General features: G+C 39.5%; 1 long non-coding RNA gene across 1 annotated transcript in view; it reads left to right on the top strand.

Annotated features, from left to right (window-relative positions):
• LOC143664403 (uncharacterized) overlaps window positions 1-16,754 on the top strand; it is a 50,941-nt gene that overhangs the window by 8,375 nt on the left and 25,812 nt on the right. The window contains exon 2 of the long non-coding RNA XR_013166408.1: window positions 12,841-13,037. This is a non-coding gene — a long non-coding RNA (uncharacterized LOC143664403). The remainder of the gene's footprint in view (window positions 1-12,840; window positions 13,038-16,754) is intronic.

Here is a 16,754-nt window from a genome sequence, read left to right as displayed (position 1 = left end):
AAATATCCCTGGCCTGGCTTGCAAAGCCCAGCCAACTTTATGCTCTCCTCTATCTGCCACCAATTCCCCATTGGCTTTTACCACCAATGAAGATGAGCAATTTGTGTTGTCCCTACAGTGTCACGTTCTCTCCCAGTTTTGTATCTTTGCATAGATGGTTCCTCCTGCCTGGAAAGTCTTTCTCCACCCTACTACCTCATCTCCATTTTATGCCTGTACATCCTCCCTACCCACCAACATATTCTTCAAGTCCCTATTCAAGGATTTTGTCCCCTGTGAATTCTCTCCTCACTCCCAGTCAGGAATGGGTGATTCTGTGTCTCCAATAGGACTCAAGCTCCTTAGGAGCAGATTTCTGTTCTGTAGCCCTGTGTCTAGGAAATAGGCAGCACCCAAAAAGTCTTATGTGAAAGAACTTTTGATGGGAATGATAAGCAGAGATGTACATCCTACTGAATTGTATAACCCTTTATATCATGAGCCTGGAAGAAATAGAAGCCTTTCCAAGACACCCTTCTGGAGCAATGATACTGAATTGAGACCTAGAATACTCCCGAGTAATCAGCTGTAATATGGCTGATTTTGCAGATGAAGAAACAGAGGCCTAGAGTGGGTAAATGATGTACTCAAATTCAGGGGCTAATAATCAATAGACTAAAGACTGGGAACTAAGTCATCTGATCTTGAGTGCAAGCTGGGATTATTTACCCCAAGTTAATGTCAGTGAGTTAAACCAAAATAGAGATTGTTCATTGTAGAAAAAGGTTGTAGGGTGAATTCTATCAGGTTTTTAGTTGTTTGGCCTTTGATCAGCTGGGGACCTCAGTATTCTCATCTAGACAATAGGAAAAATAATGTCTATCTTTAAAAATTGTTCCAGGAATTAGAAATGGCTAATTTAAAGTGCTTTAAAGTACATGGATTACAGTAAGCATTCAAAATTAATTATTTTTATCATACTGTATCTTACTGAAGAAAACACTTAACATAATGAAAATATAAATCAAACCACATCTTTGAATTGTTGTTTATTTTTATTGTTTTGCCAGAATCATGGAGATGAAACTTTTATTCTCATGTGATTAATATAATGAATCAAAATATTCCATTAATTATTATATGGACAGGACACTATTAATAAACGACCCTATTGTGACTAATGTAGATGTTTTATATATGGTGATATGACATTTAAAAACCCCATATTAACTAATTGATATCATAGCTGAAAATTAAAGAAAACCTTGAGTTCCAACAAACAGATAAAATGTTTGTATTTCACCTTTTCACCCTCATCATCCATCTAGGAATATGCACTGAACTCTCCAAAAATTTTGTTCTCAGTATATATATGAGATCGCTCTTCAATTTTGCTAGCCTTTGACTTAGAGTCTCTGTGGTAGTCAGAATTTGAAGATGACCAATGTGTTAGTCTGTGTTATCTAGAGAAATAGAGCCAACAGAAGATATCTGTAAATAGTAGATTTATAAAAGTGTCATATGCAACCATGGGAATGGAAGAGTCCATAATCCATAGGGCAGGCTGTGAAGCTGGAAGCCCCAATGAAGGGTCTGGACAAACTCAACTGGAGAGGCTTGCTGGCTGAAGACACAGTGAAGGAGAACCTCTTATTCCTTAAAAGCCTTCAGTATTGTGGGAGACATGCCTTAGTTGATTACAGATGTAATCAGCCACAGATGCAATCAAATAACTCATTTAATACACCAGCCTTCTTGTTTATGAACCAGCCATGAAATACCCTTGCACCAATGGTCAGGCCAGTACTTGCCTGCTCAGGTAACTGGGTATAATCACTTGGGCAAGTTGACACCAGGACCTCACCATCACAATCCAACTTCTGTCAACTTTGAAGCTATACACGTCACCTTGAAACACACTTAATTCCCAAATAGAGTACAATAACAGACATATAGTTCACCAAAAAATATTACTTTGTTCTGCATACAGTCAGAAATAAACTACATGCACTCCAGAATAAGGTGCAAGTCCTTACTACCAGTCATTCTTAAACTTCATATACTATGACTTAAATATTATAGCATGGGACGGGCCACGGTGGCTCAGCAGGTAAGAATGCTTGCCTGCCAAGCCCAAGGACCCGGGTTCGATTCCTGGTGCCTGCCCATGTGAAAAAATAAAAATAAAAAAAATATTATAGCATGTACCACACAACTTACATCATATGATAAGAGCAAAACAAGATATCTGCTTATGTACAAATGCCAATCTATTCATAACAAAGCAAGGAGGAAATATTTACACAATCACAGTTCATTCTGAGACTGATCATGTCATCATAGTTCATATTTATCACTACCTTCTTTTACTACCGATTCTGTGTTCCCTTTACCCTCAGCACTTCAGGTGGCTGTGGTTCTTTGCCAGGTGGGGTGAGCCAAACCCTCATTCCTGAAGTTTCCAGTGTTCCTTACTGACAGCTATTGAGAAAAATGCATTTGCCAGATCAATAGCTGCATTCCAGGTACCAGATGCTGTGTCGATTTGTTCAGACAATGATACTACACCTAGAATGGCAGCTACAATTGGGGTCACCACCTGATTAAATTTATGATAATCCCCAGTCATCCTCCAAGTCCCATCTGTTTTCTGCACAGGCCAAATAGAAGAGTTGAATGGGGATATGGTGGGAACCATCACATTTGCATCCTTCAAGTCCTTATGAGCGACGCGAATCTCTGCAATCCCTCCAGGAATCCAGTATTGTTTCTGATTCACTATTTTGCTAGGTATGGGCAGTTCTAGTGGCTTCCATTTGGCCCTTCCTACCATAATAGCCCTCACTCCATAAGTCTGAAAACTAATGTGGAAATTCTGTTAGTTGCTGAGTATGTCAATTCCAATTATGAAATTTGAAACTGGGGAAATGATCACAGAATGGATTAAGGGGCCCAATGGACCCAGTGTGAGATGGACCTAAGCTAAAACTCTATTGATCACCTGACCACCATAAGACTACTCTGACTGTGCTCAGAGTTATGTTTTGGGTCTCCTGGAATTAAGGGTCACTTCTGAGCAAGAGTCTATTAATCCCTGAAATATGTGCTGATTTTCTTTTCCCCAGCACACAGTCACCCTGGAAAAAGGACATATGTCTCCTTGGGGAAGGCTGGGAGAAAGTATAAATTTGGGGCAGAGTAAAAGGGTCCTTCCCCAAGTGTACCTGGCCCTCCCCTCATTCATGGGGCTTTTAGTCTGTAAAGTGTCTCAAATCTGGTAAATGATTAATTCCCCATTTTTGTAATTCAAGTTAAACTTCTGTTCCCTTGACCTAGAAATTTTCTGCTTATACAGCTCACATAAGGATTTAGTAGACCACCATCTATTTGAACTCTAGGTACCCCATGATCTACTAGCCAATGCCACAAGTCTCTGCAAGTCAGATTATTTTGACTGCTGCTTTGAGTCTGCTGTCCATTATGGTGGCCACGTCCACCTTGTCTATGGTGATTAACTGTCACCACATGACTTCTGCCAATTCGGGATCTGATCATCCCCATTGTGTTTAAGGATTCCAGCTCAGTGTCTACAGTTCTCACAGTAACATCTGGCCTTAAGGGTGACTACAGAGCTCTTCAATGATGATGAAGCTGGCCTCATGAATTTATTTCTCAAGGTTCTGGTGAAAGATGTGTCCTCTGGACATTCCTGGGCTGGGGTGTGTGGGCAGGTCTTCCATGATAAACCCACTCTAACATTCCAATCTCTCTAAGCCTCTGGATTCCCTCATCTACATTATACTAGAAAGGTTCTGTCATTTCAACCTTTGGTAATGTCCACGTTTCAGCCAACCATCCAAACAAACCATAAATACCCTTTCTAACACCTTGAGCTACAACATTGAATGCAGAATCTTTGATTAGTGGGCCCATATTAATAAATTCAGCTCAATCTAAATTTATATTCCTTCCACCATTATCCCACACCCTTAATATCCATTACCACATATATTCCTTTGATTTCTGTCTATATATTGGAAAGCTCATACATTTCTTTTGGAGTATAGCACACCTCCTGAAGGGTCACAATTTGTACCTCAATTTTCAGGGCTTCTTGGGACTTTAGTCTAAGTATAGGTCTTGAAGAGGAGTGGTGGGGGTGATGCATGAAAAAGAACAGAAGTGTCTTTCAAGCCAATATTCCATTGCAGTTTCATCTGTTGAGATAGAATTAATTGCTCAAGAGAGGAATGAATGCTGTTTCTTCAGGGGTGGTGGTTACATGGCTAGCAGATACTAAAGGGTTAATCTAGTTAGGTGGAGTTTAGATGGCAGACTCCTCTGGGCAGACTGGAGCCTGGGCCACTGTTTCCTCAGTGCAGTCTTTTACAGGTCTATCCAATAAAGGCACAGTAGATTTCAGGTATTCCATTTCCCATCACCGTCATTATCAAGTTGTATCTCTCCATCCCATGTTTCAGTTTCCCATTCTTTTTCAATCAAAGTGGTTACTTTAAGAGCATACACCTTGCAAGATTGAGATTTTAGTCTAAGTTGAAAATCAACTTCTCACTAATGAGGCTCTGTGTTTGGTTTTCAGAGATCTCAAGTCTGTGATCACAGGAAGTAAGATTTTTCTTTCTGGAAAAACATGGAGATTTTTACACTAATCATATAGCACTAAAGTTGCAAATTTGATGCCTTTAATTCAGCCCTTTCCTTCATCACTGTATACAGCATATCTAACAATAATCAGGCAGTATCACTATACTTCCTGAGTCCACAAAACTTCATAAAGGTGTCAAAGATGGTTTCACCCAAATCCTTGCTTAGTGTAAGTGTATAATTAGTAGAATCTAATGGTGATATTTTGATCATCTCTTTTGCAAACTTATCCCATGGACTGTCAGTGCCATCATGATTATTGGAAACAGGGTCATTAGTGTCTCTAAATCTAGTCAGAATAGATAACCAATTGTAAACCCCCCCCTTTTTTTTTTGCATAGACGGGCACCAGGAATCGAACCCGGGTCTCCCGTATGGCAGGCAAGAGTTCTGCCACTGAGCCACTACTAAACTGCCCCCACTTTTTTTTATAATAATGCAGAAGTTGACTGCTCTAAGCCTATGAAAATGTCCAGATTAATTCACCAAAAGAAGATTACCTTCACTCAAGAAAGGCCAATGTGTCTGGAACAGCTGTGTCAACTGGGAAGCCACACGGCTGGAATCTGTTGATCCCTTGCTCCTAGGCTCTGTTACTTTCAGCCTGTTACTATGGGGGTCCCTCACTTTGATTTTCTGGGGCTGGCCTTCATCCCTTGGCTTCCATTGGCTCTCTCCAGGTTCTGACTTACTTAACATCTTAAGGTGATGTCTTTTGGGCTTCAAGCATCTCCAAGCATCCATGTCCCTGTTCTCTGAAGCAACTGTTCTCCAAGCATCTACATCTGCTCTCTCTTGTAGGCTCTGAGGCTTCTGTCATTTCTGCCTCTATCCAAAATGTGTTCTCTTTTAAAAGATTCCAATAAGCTAATCAACACCTACCTGGAAGGAGTGGAATCACATCTCTGTCTAATCAAAAGGTCATACCCACAATTGGGCATGCCACATCACCATGAAAATAATCTAATCAAAAGTTTGCCAAGCTGCAGTACTGAATCAGGATTAAAAGAAATGATTGCTCCCAAAGATTGTATCAGGATTGAAACACGGCCTTTCTAGGGTATATGATACTTTCAAACCAGCAAATCCTACCTTCTGGACCCTAAAAAGGTGTGTGTAAAAACCCATTTTTAAGGTTCTGTTTCTCAAGACCCACTCCTGATACCAATCTGTACTAATCACGGTTTCCTAGAGAAACAGAATCAACAGAATAAATCATCCAGTAGCAGCTGGGTTTATAGAATGGTGAAATGACCTTTAGAAGACCCAATTACAATGCCAAAATGTGGCAATACCTTGTACAGCTGGAGTAATGTTTTCCAGGAGGCTGTGTATGCTCTGCCTCAGCATCCACTCTATGGTAATATTTCTCTCATAGCCAAGATTCACAAGTCCAGGAATCAAGGGGTGGAAATGTGAGTGGCACCACCCACCATAACCCCTAGTGATCTCCTAGGAAAGTTTTTCATCCTCTCCCTGAAACCTTAACTCTGATGGTCTGAAGGTCTTAGTTCCAAATGGATGAATCACGTAATGATTCCATTGAACTGGAAGTTAAGACTGCCACCTGGCCTCTTTGGGCCACAGTAACAGGCTCAAAAGGAGATTACTGTTCTGTCTGGAGTGATTTATCCTGACTATCAAAGAGAAATGATTCCAATTGCACAAAGGAGGTAAAAAAAAAAAAAAGAGTTTTCCTGAAATGCAGATCTCCTAGGGCATTTCTTAGTACTACCGTGTCCTCCAATTAAAGTCAATGGAAAGCTGCAATAACCCAATCCAGACAGGACTTTCAATGGCCTAGAATTTCAGGAATGAAGGTTTGGTTCACCCCCCCTGACAAAAATCCACAGCCACCTGAAGTACTTGTTGAAGGTAAAGGGAACATGAAAGAGGTAGTAGGAGAGTATAGTGATAAATATGAACTACAACCACATGACCAGTTACAGAAATAAGGACAGTAATTATATGAATATTTCTTCCCTGCTTTGTTATTAATATATTTGCCTTTTCACATAAGCAAATATCTTATTTTCCTCTTCTCATATGACATAGTTATATTGTTCATGTTATTGTACTGAAGTCATGGGATATGAAATTTAAGAGTGAATGTTACCTAAGGACTTGCACCCTATTCTGGAGAGATGTAATGCCTTTCCAGTTATACCCAGTTGTCTAATCAGGCAAGCTCTGACCTGACCATTGCTCAAAGGATATTTCCTGGCTGGTTGCTAAACCAGAAGGCTGGCATATTACATCATCAGTCAATTGATTGCATATGTAGCTGATTATGTCTAGGATGCAAGCCTCTCACTGACAAAATAACCCAATCAGTTGAAGTCTTTTAAGGAAAAGGAATTTGTCACTGCTTCTTCAGCCAGTGATGTTTTCCTGGTTTGAAGCTATTATGTACCCCAGAAAAGCCATGTTCTTTCATCTTAATTCAATATTGCTGGGTGGAATCATTTTTATTGTTTCTATGGAGAGATGGCCCACTCAATTATGGGTAGTAACTTTTGATTAGATGGTTTCCATGGAGATGTGTATCTATCCATTCAAGTTGGGGTTGCTTACTGGAGCCCTTTAAGAGGGAACCATTTTGGAAAAAAAGCTTTAGATCCATAGGAAATGACACAGCCAACAGAAACTTAATAGCAGAGTTGACACAGACACATGGAGAACAGAGAAACGAATGTTTGGAGATGTTTGAAGCCTAGCAGATGTTACCATGTGCCTTCCCAGCTGAGAGAGGTGTCCTCAACACAAAGATCTCTGCGAACACCAGCCACATAACTTCCAAAATGGCAGAGCTGTTCCAGACAGCATCAGCCTTTGTTGAGTAAAAGTAACCTCTTGTTGGTGCCTTAATTTGGATATTTTCATGGGCTTTGAACCATAAACTTCTAACTTATTAAATTCCCCTTTTAAAAAACCATCCCAGTTCTCATATATTGCACTCTCACCACTTGCAAACTAACACAGAGCCTCTCCTGTGGAATTCCTCCAGATACTTCATTGGAGCTGCCAGCTTCATAGCCTGCCTTGTGGATTTTGGACTCTTCCATTCCCACAGTTGTGTGAGATATCTTTATAGATCTCATATTTACAGATGTCTCCTGTTGATTCTGTTTCCCTAGAGAACACTGACTAATACACACACTCTTGTTTTGAGTGGATGTGAATAACAATCAGGGAAATTTGCTCAGTGGATATATAAGTATGGGAAATGCTGGGTTAGAAATTAATTAGTTTTAAGAAGCAGGATCTCTCAGATTGTTCAATATGTTAATGTGCACATCAAAAGGGGAAATTAGACATTTGTTTTACCCACTCCCTGCTAAGATCTATGTTCTGAAAGCCATCCACTGAAAACCTAATTCCCCTTGCAAGAGAAGTAGAAACACTACAGCAAAATATTTTCAGATTTCTGATGCTTTACCTTCCTAATGCCTCAAATCTGAATGGTTTCACATACACAGTGTTGGAGTACATGTTCAAAAACATCCAAAAAACTGAATACATTTTTTTCTCAGAATTTACAGGATTTCCTCTTACCTGTGTATATGAATGGGCCAAGTTAAAAAATCACTCAATTACCAAAATAATAAGCATTTCAGTTGAGGTTCACCCACCCATATTATTATTATCTTTCAATTTCTTACTCAAAATTCTTATTTGCATTCAATTTTCTTTGCTTCAGCTTAATTCAGACAATGGTGGCACTATGAGGTAAGAGTTGCAAAACCAACATTTTAGAGGAGTATGCATGGAATATTTTGTAAGTATTTCCTTAAAAAAAGATGTTGAATGCAAACATAGGACAGAAGGACAGAAAACAGTGCAGCAGGGAGAGAACTCTGAGCAGACTGACTGGACCAGTCATATCAGTTGATGTAACCTGAGGGTCGTGAGTGACAGTCTAGGCTATTCACAAGCAGTCTTGGCTGTTTCCAGAATGAGCCATATAATCCCCCTTAGGTGGGCCTTCACTCCATTTGTACAGAGAGCCATGACTCTAGGAATGACTCTAGGTACAGAATCCCAAAGCGGCACCCATGCAGGGATTCTAGACCATGGCAATTGTTGCTCATGAGAAATCACATATCCTTATGGAGCCATGGATGCATCAAGTTTGGTAACCACACCACCAGAGATAGATCACGGTTTGCACATTAACTGAAAGTTACAGCTGTAATCCATGTGGAAATATTCATGTTATAGCAAATAATGAAGTCCAGAGATGATGTAAGTGGAACTCTTGGTTTCTTTGGAACACCATTGCAGGTGGATAATTCATAGGGAATAACAATAATGAATAGTCATTCATTCAAACTCTCTTGCCCCATGTATGGATTCAATCAATAAACCCTCTAAATTTCAGATATAGGTTCATTTTAGTGAGGCATTTAAATGGAAAGTTCAGTGATCTCACTGTGTGTCTTCTCCCTCACCAACCTTCAGATCACGCCAATAGACTAAGAAATGGGGCAAGGAAATGGATCTCCTCCTGCATATTTCACTATCCTGGGCCTCTTCTTGGACACCCAGCATAATTGCATGCTCATTTCCATTGCCCCCTTGATTCTTTTGATGGCTATCACAGGAAACTCCACTCTGGCCCTGCTGTTTTGGAGTGATACCTGCTTCCACATTCCCACGTAATTCCTGTTCAGTCACCTCTCACTCATGGACTAGGCACTTATCTCCACCACTATCCTCAAATGGCCACTGACATCTACTCAGGACTCAGAGGCATTGCTCATATTGGCTGTGGTGTCCAAATATTTCTTAATGCTAGGAGTGGCTGAGTGTGTTTTCCTAACACTCATGGCCTTTGATCACTACTTGGTCATCTGTAGCTCCTTCACATACCAGACCTTCATTAGCACCAGAGTCTGTTTGCAAAGAGCTTCTGGATTATGGCCTGGAGGTGTTCTCCTTTCCCTAATGTACACATTTTATGTCATGCATTTCTCTACGTGTGGCTTCAGGAAAATTCACCATTTCTACTGTGAGGTCATGACTCTTCTTGTGAGGACTCCTCACTTGTGTGGACAACTCAACCTATGAGATGGTGGTCTTGGCATCAGGCCTTTTTCCTTCTCATCCCATATGTACTCATCTTTACCTCCTACATCCTCATTGTCCTTGCTGACTTCCGCATGATCTATCTTGAAGGCAAGAACAAAACTCTGGCCACCCGCTTTTCCCACCTTTGTTTGGTATTCCTTTACCTTTGTCAAGCCCTGACTATCTACATGACCCCAGGTTCCCTTCTCCCCCCAGACATGTGTCAGTATCTCTTTGTTTTGTCATTGTTATTGTTGTTGTTGTTTTGGCATAGGCAGGCTCCGGGAATCAAACCAGGTCTCTGACATGGCAGGTAAGAATTCCGCTTCTGAGCCACCATTGCACCACCCAACTCTTTGTTTTTGATGCTGTCATCACTGCCATGCTAAACCCCTCATCTACAGGCTGAGAAACAAGGAAGGTGCTGGCTGCTTTGAGGAAGGTTCTGGGGATGGAGCTGATGTTTAAACAGGAAAAGAGACAGCTTTTAAAATTGAGTATAGTAATAATAGATATTACTATGTAAGCAACTTCCTTCCTTAGATGGACCCATTTAATCCTCACAATGATCCATGTGGTAGGTAATATCTCAATTTTACAAATGTAAAAACTGAGGCCAATCATCACACAAACAGCAAGTGTGGATCTAAGTTATAACAATGCCAACTTACTCCCTAATTAATCCACTGTAAATATTCTATATTCTTTTTCCAAAAACTGACAAGTCGTAGGTGAAAATTTGCCTTACTCCTTTAAATTTCACCTTATCACCAACAGGAGGTGATAAAATTCTTGTGTTTCAGTGTCTAATAATGCTAACTGGGTATATTTGGGAAAAATACATGCTTTACTAGATATTCACGGGTAAAGCCCTTGTAAGTCTTTTTAAAGCAAGCCTGATCAATACACTTATACCAGAGATTCTCTAAAAAATCCATAGTCCTTGTCCCCACACTAGATCTATTGAATCAGAACTTCCAGAGAAAAGTACAGGGAGACTGTTTTTTATTAGAGAATTGATGAGTTTACAAACCAATCAGACATATAATGCAGGATTCTTGTACAATACCCCACCAACAACACCTTAGATTGATGGGGAACATTTGTTATTATTGATGATAGCACTTTAGGAAAATGCACAATTTTTAATAGTAGTAACATTTGTTAAAATTAATAAATGATTATTAAAATAATCCTATCATCCATTATTTACAATATATATATTATCCCCATATATCACCCTATTATTATCACCTTGTATAATTATCATACATTTGCTAAAATTCATGAAAGAACATCCTCTATATTCCATTGTCTACAAAAGTGTCCACTGTGCTGTACAGTTTTATGCTTTATCTTCCTGTATACATATATATTAGAGTTTCCTTTTTTAATCACATTTACCTATGTAGTTCAGTGCTGTTGTTTACCCTCACAATAGTGTGTTGCTGCCATCATGATCTATTTTGGAACTTTTACCACCAGCCTAAATAGGAAATCTTTTTATGCATGTTAAGGATCACTTCCATTCTGTAGCCCCTGTATCTATTGGTAACCTATCTTCTAGATTCTAACCCTATGAGTTTTTTTTTTAATTATTTCATAACAGTGAAATTATAAATATGTTTCCTTTCATGTCTGGCTTATTTCACTCAACACAGTATTTTCAATGTTCATCCACATTTTTGCATGCATAAGAACTTTATTCTTTTTCACAGCTGAATAATACTCCATAGTATGTATATGCCACATTTCCATTATTCATTCATTAGTTGATGGACATTGATTCCATCTTTTGGCAATTGTGAATAATGCAGTTATGAACATCAGTGTGCAAATATCTGTCCAATCCCTGCTTTGGGTTATTCTGGGTATATATCTAGTGGCAGGATTATCAGGTGATAGAGAAATTTTGTACTTAGCTTCCTGAGGAACCGCCAAACTGTGTTCCATAGTGCTGCACCATTTTATATTCCCACTACCAATGAATGAGTGTTCCTATTTCTCCACATTGTCTCCAACATTCACTGTTTCCTGTTTTGTTTTGTTTTAATTCTGGGTACTTTAGTAGGTGTGAAATAATATATCATTATGATTTTGAGTTGCACTCCCCTAATGGCTTGTTATGTTGAACATCTTTTCATATGCTTTTTAGCCATTTCCAATTCCACTTGGGAAAAATGTCTATTCAAGTCTTTTGCCCATTTCTAAATTAGATTGTTTATATTTTACTGTTATCTTTTGCCCATTTCTAAATTAGATTTATATTTTTACTGTTAAATTATAGGATTTCTTTCTGTATTATGGATAGTAAACACTTTTAGGTATGTGGTTTCAAAATGTGTTCTCCTATTGAGTATGTTGTTATTTCACTTTCTTAACAAAGTCCTTTGACGCACAAAACATTTTGATTTTGAGGAGGTGCCATTTATCTATTTTTTTCTTCCATTGCTTGTATTCTGTGTGTAAAATCCAAGAAGACATTGTCCAACACAAGATCCTGAAGACGCATTTTCTTCTTGGAGTTTTATATCTTCCGGTTCTTTTATTTAGGGTCTTTGAACAATGTTGAGTTAATTTCTGTTTATGATCTGGGATGGGGTCCTCATTCATTTTTTGCATATGGATATCCAGTTCTCCCAACACCATTTGTTGAAAAGACAATTTTTTTTCCCAATTGAGTGCACTTGGCAGTCTTCTGAAAATCTATTGACCATACAAAGGAGGTTCTATTTCTGAACTCTCAATTATATTCCTTTGGTCAGTATATCACCAAAACCAACACAGATAAAGCTGTATAAAGATGTAAAGTCAAAATGACCAGTTAAGGAAAATGCACAATCAATGGCTTGATGTTACATATACTTACAATGTAGATGTACTGTAGACTGCAAATTAGTGTTAATACTGTCAACTAATCAGAGACTTAAGGAAATCACCAGACCTAAAATATACCTTATGTTTTAAGTCTCTCAGTTTCAGTTTAGTTATAGAACATTTGTGATAGCATTATTGTGAGGACTTCCTGAATTTAAAGATTAAAGTTTAAGGTATGCTGGTATACTGTCACCATATGATAGATACTTCTGTTGTTGTTATTATTTGCTCTTTTCTCCTAAATGACAGATCCTTGGAATTCAGAGATGCATAACATTTCCAGTCACGAGAAGGTCACAGCAGGAGTGGTTCATACAGAAAAGTACCATGGAGCTCAAGAGTGAGGATGGTGAGAAGCCCAGAGTGTGAGGGGTGACATAAAACATGCTGGGTGTTGGATATGCCTCCTGGAGAGGAGGATGCCTGATCTGAATCTTGGAAGTCAGGTAAGAATTAGGCAAAGAAGGTGAGGGTGGGAGATTGCTATTCCAGGCAGAGGGGCAAGTGCAAAAGCCCTGTGGCATGCAGCAACCTGGCATGTCTGGCATTAGGTCAGCAAGACAGAGTGACAGGTGCTGAGAGGTGAAATTTGGCCCAAAATAGAACTGATGACTGCAGTCATGCCCTTCTGTGATAGTGACTTCCCTCCTCTCTGGTACCAATTCTTTCCCCTTCATGTTTAACCCTTCCTAGGGAATATTTAGTGCAAACCAAACACATGGCTATGGTGAATAACCCATCCAGAGGTGAATAATCCACGGTTTCAAGCAGCTCACATTGTAATTGGCCAGTTGAGCATGCTGGTTATTTCCGCAGTGTTGAAGAGCAATAGTGGTGGTGTTTGTAGGACTGACTGACAATGAAAAAGGTCACGTATCTTGAACTGGGGTTTTTCGTCAGACTTCCTGGAGCAGCAGGTCTTCAAAATGATTAAAGCTAGTCTTAGGAAGAAGGAGGGAGAGGTGTGGAAGCCACAGGGAGCAGGTCAACCCAGGTCCTAGAAATGGAAAGTCCCAGCAGGACTTCGAGCACCAAGCTATTACAGGGGGTTGTGCCCTGTGGGGCAGGGCCCCAGGATCACAGCTGCTGCCAATCTTGTCCAGACCAGAGGACAAGTATGTGCACAAGGGTCTGCAGGCCAATTCATTATTATTATTATTGTTAGTAGTAGTAGTAGTACTATTATTATCATTATTTTGCTGAGTAAAATTCAGTTCTGGTCTGGAGATGCAGGTTGATAAAAATTTGGAGATTTCACTGAGCCAGGTCACTCCCACAAGTCCCAGCATCTCTAACTTTTATGGTGCCCTGTATTTACTTCTTATTATATTTGGAATCACAGACCACAGAATAATCAAGGCAGAAACATGTTCATTTTTAGCAGCATCTGGCCAGCATTTTAGGTTGCCCTCCGACATCAGCAAAATCCTCAGTGCTCAGAGCAACAGTGACAGGCAGAGGGAAATGGTGAGTCCCTCCATCTTTCAAAGAAGAACCCCCAGAAGGGCTCCCATTCAGCTAGTACCTCAGTTTATTGGAGAAACCATCATCCATATCATGTGCCAATACTCTTGTCTCACCCTGGGTACAGCTGCTTCTGGCCAAGGGTGAGCTGATGAATTAAGGGAGGTAGTAATTGTTCCTGAAGGAGTAAGTCCTGCTGAAATCTATGCCAGCTTCATCTTGCTAAACTCCAGGCATGCCATTCTCTTATTTGAAAATCTTTCCAGCCTATGCTCCCAGCTCACTGAAAAGCTCTAAACCCTTCAGCACTGGGCCACTTTCTGATCTTGCACAGCATTGGCAAATTTTTGTACCACACTGCCCTCAGCAAATGGACCCTGATACACTGTGCTCAAATATGGTTGGATAAAGCTCTGTAATAAAGTCAAACCCCAAACCCTTAGCTCTGAATAATTAGATGTCATGGGGTAATCTTGGAGAAAGAACCCTTTTAAGAAGGGGTGAGGGAACCAAGGTGGCAGGAAAGTTGTCATGGTTTTCTCTTTAATATCTCAGATTTTTAGAAAAAGATGGAAATATTTTAGAGAAATATGGAAATATAATTTCAAACACCTCATTTATTAGGGCTTAAAGATTCTTTGAGCAAGAGTTGCCAAAATTTCTGGAGTTGTGCAGGTAGATGACATCTGGAGGAAGGTGATTGCACTATCTGATGTGCTGAATTGAAACAAAATTTAATAGAGTATATTGATATAATCTCCTTATATTGATAAAGAATAATGCAGATATTAGCTTTTTTTTGGGGAGGGGGATGCATGGTCTGAGAATTAAACCTGGGTCTCCTACATGAAAGGTGAGCATTCTACCACTGAACAACCCATGTACCCTAGCTTATTTTTTGAGTGCTTACAAATCATCAAGTCCTGTGCTAGGTGTATTTATTATATGGCTTACCTCATTTAGTCCTTGAACTAGACGTGACAGCCAGGCATTTGGGGAGTGGTTATGTGCATGGGCTTGAGACAGACTATATAGGTTCAAATCCTAGTCCTGCAATTAGGAGTAGTAGGTCATTGGGGAAGCATTTAAATCATGTAATTCTTAATGTTTTCCAATGGGGTTGCTTGTGAAGAATAAATAAACAGTTAAGTGTCAAACATTCAGAACCACACTGCATGTGGGATAAGAGTCCAGTTTTATTAGCTATTATTACTTTTGTTATTTCTACTTGCACGTGAGGGAACTGAATCTTACAAAAGTCCAGCACTTTCATCAAAATGCTTTTGGACAGTGAACAAAAAACCCAGTGATGGCCCATTCCTCTCTTACTTGGTTCCTAAGCACCAGTCATGAGGCCCTTGACCAGGGTCATTGTGCTAGTTTTGCCCTTTGCCTGATTTATAGGAGACCCAAATAGCACAGTGACTGGCAACTTCTCCTTCTCTGTGTCCTAGCTCAGAGACTTCCTAAGAAAGACCTTCCCTGGTCATCTCATCTAGACCAAGTGCATTTCTTGATCAAAGAACTCCAACTATTTCCTTCATAAAGCATACCACAGCAGTTTTAATAATTTATTTCTTTCCTTATTTGCTATTATAGAAAATAATCTTCCCAAAAAAGTAATCTTTCTGAAGATGGTGCCCAAGCTTCTCTTTCTCATTGTGGTGTCCTCATATCCAGTCAATGTCGACCTCTACAAGGCACTCCATAAACATTCACTTGCATACATCTAATGAAGAGTCCAGGGGAATGGGAAGTGTTCTAGATCCCTTGCTCAAAATGTTCTCATTATAAATCCTCATAGTATTATAATCATGTTGACCCTACCTACTTTTCCCCTGACTTATCTTTTCTAAGAGGCACTTGAAGTGTATTTACCCTGCAGAGTGATTGCCCAGTGACACACCAAAACAGAGTTTGGTAGGACAGTGGAGTGAGCAGGGCTCACAAGAATCCAAATAAGACAATCAGAGAGAATACATGGGGTAGGGGAAATGAAAGTACTAAAGGGAAATATGCTTTATGTAAAGAAAGAAGAATCAGATATAATGAGAATGTGAACAGTCCAATAAATTTGGTTAAAAGTGCTATCTTCTTAGCTACATAAACTAGACATTTGAGCTTTATTTTTTTGCTATTTTTGCTATACCTAGTTGGTTATTGTGAATTAAGGCAAAACTATGCCTTGTCATTTGTTACTTGCCAGACCCGTCTTTCCAAACCACTGTTTGTTAGACCAACACAGTATTTAATAAAATTCCATCACATTACAAGAGTAGCCTGGCCTCTACTACATCTACTTGTCTGGCAACCAAACTAGAATTCTCAAGGGTTCTGACATCTACAAAATCCCAGCAAATATCTGGGTGCCTTGTGCAGTGTCTATGCACAATCATACCTTTTGCTTAAAATGAAAAATGGGCCATATTAATGATGGTATGATCCACAGCAACCCTGGTTTATATGTCTCCGTTGGTAACATAGAGACATAAAATCTGTTGCAATGCTTAATCTATGGTAGCCATGCAATAATCACTGAATATGTAAACAAATTAATGAACATGAAATATTTCTTTAATTCTAGACCATTGGCCTCCTTTGAAGGTCCATAGTAATCAACTAGAGAATAGAGAGAAAGAAGAGGTGAGGTGTTTATCTTATAAAAATTCATTCATTTACATACTCTCACAATTTTAGCC

The sequence above is a fragment of the Tamandua tetradactyla genome, chromosome 20 (genome assembly GCF_023851605.1).
Source record: "Tamandua tetradactyla isolate mTamTet1 chromosome 20, mTamTet1.pri, whole genome shotgun sequence".
Taxonomy (NCBI): Eukaryota; Metazoa; Chordata; class Mammalia; order Pilosa; family Myrmecophagidae; genus Tamandua; species Tamandua tetradactyla.
Note: the sequence above shows the minus strand (reverse complement) of the source record. Positions and strands in the feature narration are given on the sequence as shown.